The sequence below is a fragment of the Gopherus flavomarginatus genome, chromosome 4 (genome assembly GCF_025201925.1).
Source record: "Gopherus flavomarginatus isolate rGopFla2 chromosome 4, rGopFla2.mat.asm, whole genome shotgun sequence".
NCBI lineage: Eukaryota > Metazoa > Chordata > Testudines > Testudinidae > Gopherus > Gopherus flavomarginatus.
This window is the reverse complement of record NC_066620.1, coordinates 150,904,703-150,910,702: the sequence shown is the minus strand read 5'-3', so window position 1 is coordinate 150,910,702 and position 6,000 is coordinate 150,904,703.

The following is a 6,000-nucleotide window of genomic DNA, read 5'->3' as shown; positions in this document are numbered from 1 at the left end:
ATACCCTATGCTATCCAGTATAATTATCATGATCATGCCTTGATATGAACCCTGAGGCTCTTTGATACAGAACAAATGAAAAAAAAACCAGCCTGACTCACATTTCTCATGGATATAATAACTGCAGACTAACGTTACTCATCAGGTTTCTAATTAACTGTATTTATAATTAATCAGTTCTCACAGAGGCAAAGCAAGGAAATAACTGGAAGGTTTGTTCACCGGAACAGGATCACAATATTGACTGAAAGGAGAAATGTTCTTCCCAGTTTTATTTAAGGTTGTAAAGATAAACTGTGGCATTAAGTTTTTAATGAATTAAGTAACTTACTTTTTAATTTAATTCAGTTACAGGGAGCATGGAGGAAGAGACAGTTTTGTAATTTACTCAAGTAAATTGAAACAATCATACTTTGTTATTGAATACTCTTATTCTTGAATTTCCAATAAAACAATACACAAATTATGCCTATTCGTATAAAATAAATACATGTACAGAACAATAATTTTTGCCAGGTTTTGAACAGAATTTGCTGAAGAAGTCAATTGTGCTTCAGTTATGTAATTGTTTAAATACAAGACACGCACATGAAATCATATAATTTGACTTTTTAAATGGCTGATGGGCTTCTTTAAATAATGTACCCCAGAATCTTTAGCTGCAGTCAAAGAGTGCAAAGTCTCAGGAGGTAGGAGAGCAAAGATGGCTTTAAAACTGTGTGCTGAACTAGTCCCCTACCATAAATTCAGCTGCCAATGGCTCCAGCCAGGGATCACCAGGGCATGGAACAGCCATAGCCACATTGCCTCTCCAACAGTGAGTTAGGTTATCATCATAGAGTTCTTTGTTTCGCTTCTTCCTAGAGAGTTCTTAAGAAAGTGAGGAAGTCATTCTCTAGCTCTTTGCTGAAACAACATGATGTATGTTCTGTCTGCTCATCCAGCACCAAACAAATCCTCTTTCCTGCAACCATGCAGTTGGCCACAGGGAAAGGGTCATTTTGGAGTGGTTATCTTGGCTGCATGCCATCAAAGGATCTCTTTAAGCTGGAGGGCTAGTCTACACTGGAAATGCTACAGCACCACAGTTATGCTGCTGCAGCTGCACCACTGTAGCACATCAGAGTAGATACTACCTATGTTGATGGCATGCATAGGTAATCCACCTCCCCGAGAGACAGTAGCTAGGTCAACAAAAGAATTCTTCCATTAACCTAGTGCTGTCTACACTGGGGGTTAAATCAGTTTCACTATGCCACTCTTCCGTTAATACATTTTTTTTAGTTGTTTACTAAAAGCATTTATGGGAAATATGTTTTGGCCCAAGGATGATGATAGTAGATAGTGGCAATTAGAGGGAATACAAACTATATGCAGTAATACAGCTTAACTTTTTTTTAATGGAAGTTACACAGGAATGTGCAAATGAAAGCTCAGTAAACTCCATGGGTGAAATCCTGGCCCTACTGAAGTCAACAGGAATTTTGCCACTGACTTCCACAGAGCCCAGATTTAACCCATAGCTAGTAGCATCATATTTCTACACTCATAATTTGCCATAATTGAGAGAAAGGTAGCTGCCCAAGAAAGGCTTAATGAAGCACTTTCAGCTGTTTCTTGTGGAGCACATATTATTTTTGCCTATATAGTACCACTCCTCACTTAAAGGGTTAATGTAGTAGGGGTAGTAATGAGTTGGCTGGCTTCTGATGTGAACAAAATCTGATTGATTACATGCACAATGCACTTAACTCTCTGCAGATGATGGCTGCCTGTGTATCATGCATTCAGCAATCAGAAACATCTTTAATACAGATGTAAACCTTTGTATTTATGCCAGTTAAGCTACAATGATGTGAACAGGAATGTCAGCTAGTGAACGTTCATTCTATTTCAAAGGGTCACTCACAGCCCTGCAGCATGCAAAACTACACATTGCACTGTGCTGTCACCATTTACCTGTGCTATACTTTCTGCTGAATGCAATGTTTCTCGTTTCAGAGGCAGGAGTGCTATAAATGGAGGATATTGATTTGATTAACCCATAGAAAATACAACAGAGCCTAGCTCTCAACCTTCAAACCTACCAGCATGTGACAAGCCATCAAAATGAGTTAAAGGACTAAACTGTAGAACACACTGGCTGTCCATCACACCACAAGTGACATAATAGTTTAAACATAAAACTTATTTTAATTAGGTTCTCTTATAGTCACCCATATAAGCCACCATCGCAATCTGTAGCATGTTGAGGGGCTGGGAGAGAACCCCTGCTCAAGCTACTGAGTATGCAGTACAATCTACCATGTCAAATGTACTACATAATGTGGTACAAGTGAGAACTTTGCACTATGGTCTTTAATGTCTTCATAATTCCACTTACCATGCTGAAGGTGGTCATTGTTTAAAAATCCATATTTACCATACTTTCCGTATACTTACAACAGGAAATAACTGTGGTCTCTCAGATACTGTGCTGGGAGTCAGGTCATTGGGTGGTCATTGTTTAAAAATCCATATTTACCATACTTTCCATATACTTACAACAGGAAATAACTGTGGTCTCTCATACTGTGCTGGGAGTCAGGCAAAATAGATTAAATTCTTGGTTCTACCATGCATTAACTCTATGCCCATGAACAAAATACTTTACTTCTCTCTGCCTCAATCAGTAAAACAGGGATAAATAATGCTTATTACAAAACTCTGAGATGTTTTAATGCAAAGCATTGCATTAGTATAAAGTACTGATGGACTTTAAAGCCAGAAAGTACCAATATGATCATCTAGACTGATCTCCTGCATAACACAGAACACAATTTTTCACTCAGTAATTCCTGCATCAAGTCCGTCATTATTATTAATTCTTTATTTTACCATAGCACTTAGAAACTGTAGTCATGGGCCAGGACCCCAGAGACTGAGACAAGAGACAGACAGACAGCAGACACATAACTTCTCCTTGAGCTAGAACTGATCTTTTAGACAGACATCCAGTTACTACTGGCCAAAATTTTCAAACGTGGGTGCTTAAAATTAGATTCTTAAAATCATATTTAGATACCTAAATAAAATAGTCTGTTTTTTCAAAGATGCTAAGCAACCTCTGAACCTATTCGAGCCAATGGGTACTACTGAAAAGACTCAAAGAAGAAGAATATTTTAGAAAGAAATTTTAAACAAGGAGAAGGAAATCAATTGGTGAACAAATGTGTAAAAAGGAAACAAATGGGGTATCCCAGTGTGAGCGCTGAGGAGGAACTGTGAGACACCGCACACTGATAACAGGGAGATTCAGGTATTTCACAGGAGCATGCACAGTAGAAGTGGAGTGTAGAAGTAAATGGGAGCAGAGATACAGCAGAGAGATAGTTGCACAGATTCTTGAAGATAACAATAAGGAGCTAGAGCTTAATATGAAAAGAGGGAGAGCCACAGAAGGGATCCCACTCATAGCTAACGACAGCAATGCTTGGTGTGGGCAGGGATTAAGCAAGCTCCCTTAATAGGCGTTCCCTATTTTTCTGTTTTAATATAAAACATCTATATTCTTGGAATCACAGGACTCCTTTGATTAGAGAGAGAGATGCCAAATACTAATCATGCCAAAGCATTTAGGGATTTTATGTCATGGTCAAGAAACTATTGTTATTTATGACCTGAGGCATAATTTGAACATAGATCAAGGAGGGAGGCGCAAAGGAGGAGATGGAGATTTTTACATAATTGCTTTCAAGATGTAATAATGGAAAAGATGCAGAATTAAGGCCTTGTCTACACTACAGAGTTTTGTCTGCAAAAAGTTATGTCAACACTCAAAAAGCGCTGTAATAAATATCAGTATTGCATGTTCACATTCACTCCCTCTGTCAGCAGAGCGCATTCACACTTGGGGTCCTACCATTGACAGTGTGAGCAGTGCACTGTGGGTACCTATCCAATAGTCCAGCTCGAGACCTTCTGCGCTAGGTCTTATGGGAAGGTGGAGCAGATTGCAGCACATCTTGGGACCAGGCTCAATATCCCGTGATGCATTGTTTTCCCAGCATTCCATGGGCTTCTGGATTTCTTTTGCAGCATTTTAAAATGACCCTTCTTTGTTGCGCATCCCAGCATCTTTGCTCTCCTATGCTCTGATAACTGTAATGAAGACATTGTGGGTGGCAGTGCATTTAATCGCAAAGTTCCTAACTGAAGAAGATGCCCAGTTGCCTGACATGTTGTGTGATATGGATAGGAGCAACTTTAGATTGCTTTTGGCATTCACAGAACAGCTGCAGAGGGTGGACCATTGCTTTTGGGCTTGGGAAACAAGCACTGAATGGTGGGATTGTATCGTCATGCAGGTGTGGGATGACAAGTAGTGGCTACAGAACTTTCGGCTGTGAAAAGCCATCTTCCTGGAACTGTGTGCGGGAGCTCACCTCAGCACTACAGCACAAGGACACCAGAATGAGAGCTGGCCTATTGGTAGAGAAGCGTGTGGCAGTCACTTTGTGGAAGATGGTGACTCCAGACTGCTACTGGTCGGTAGCAAATCAATTTGCAGTTGGGAAGTTGACCATTGGGACTGGGTTAATGCAAGTGTGCAGGCCAATTAATTGCATCCTGCTACAAAGGACCATGACTCTTGGAAATGTGCATGAAATAGTGGACGGCTTTGCAGAAATAGGTTTCCCTAACTGTGAAGAGGTAATAGATGGCACACGTATTCCAAGTTTGGCACCAGACCATCTTGTGATAGAGTACATCAATAGGAAGGGGTACTTTTCCATGGTGTTGCAGGCTCTTGTGGATCACTGTGGGCGTTTCACTGACATAAACACAGGGTGGTCCAGGAAGGTGCATGACATGCACCTTCAGGAACACTGGCCTGTACAGAAAGCTACAAGCAGGGACTTTCTTTCCAGACCAGAGGATTACAGTGGGAAATGTTGAAATGCTCATAGTGATCCTGGGAGACCTAGTGTACCCCTTAGAGCCATGGCTCATGAAACCTTACACGGGAAACCTGGATAGCAGTAAGGAGCAGTTCAACAACAGGCTGAGTAGGTGCTAGATGACAGTTGAATGTACCTTTGGCAGATTAAAGGCTCGCTGGCAATGCCTTTATGGCAGGTTAGACTTCAATAAGGATAATATTCCATGGTCATAGCAGCGTGTTGTACATTGCATAATCTTTGTGATGCTAAAGGTGAAAGGTTTGCATAGGGGTGGAGCGTTGAGGCAGACTGCTTGGCTGTTGATTTTGAGCAGCCAGATGCCAGGGCTATTAGAGGAGCCCAGAGGGCAGCAATTCGAATCAGGGAGGCATTGAGGCACCACTTTGAAATGAGACCCAGTAATGTATATCTCTGTGATAGGTGCTGCAATGTTACATTACATGTAGTTTTCCTAGGAAGCAATGGTGGCATTTGGGGCCTTATATTCCAGTAAGCAAATGATTAAACTGCCTGCATATGTATTGGTAGTGCCTTCTATCTCAATTTGTAGGAAACAAATAAACATGAGAAAGCAGCAAAGAATCCTGTGGCACCTTATACACTAACAGACGTTTTGGAGCTTGAGGTTTCGTGGGTGAATACCCACTTCGTCAGATGCATGTAGTGGAAATTTCCAGGGGCTGGTATATATATGCAAGCAAGAAGCAAGCTAGAGATAACAAGGTTAGTTCAATCAGGGAGGCTAAGGCCCTGTTCTAGAAGGTGAGGTGTGAAAACCAAGGGAGGAGAAACTGGTTTTGTAGTTGGCAAGCCATTCACAGTCTTTGTTTAATCCTGAGCTAATGGTGTCAAATTTGCAGATGAACTGAAGCTCAGCAGTTTCTCTTTGAAGTCTGGTCCTGAAGTTTTTTTGCTGCAGGACGGCCACCTTAAGATCTGCTATTGTGTGGCCAGGGAGGTTGAAGTTTTCTCCTACAGGTTTTTGTATATTGCCATTCATAATATCTGATTTGTGTCCATTTATCCTTTTCCATAGAGACTGTCCAGTTTGGCCGAC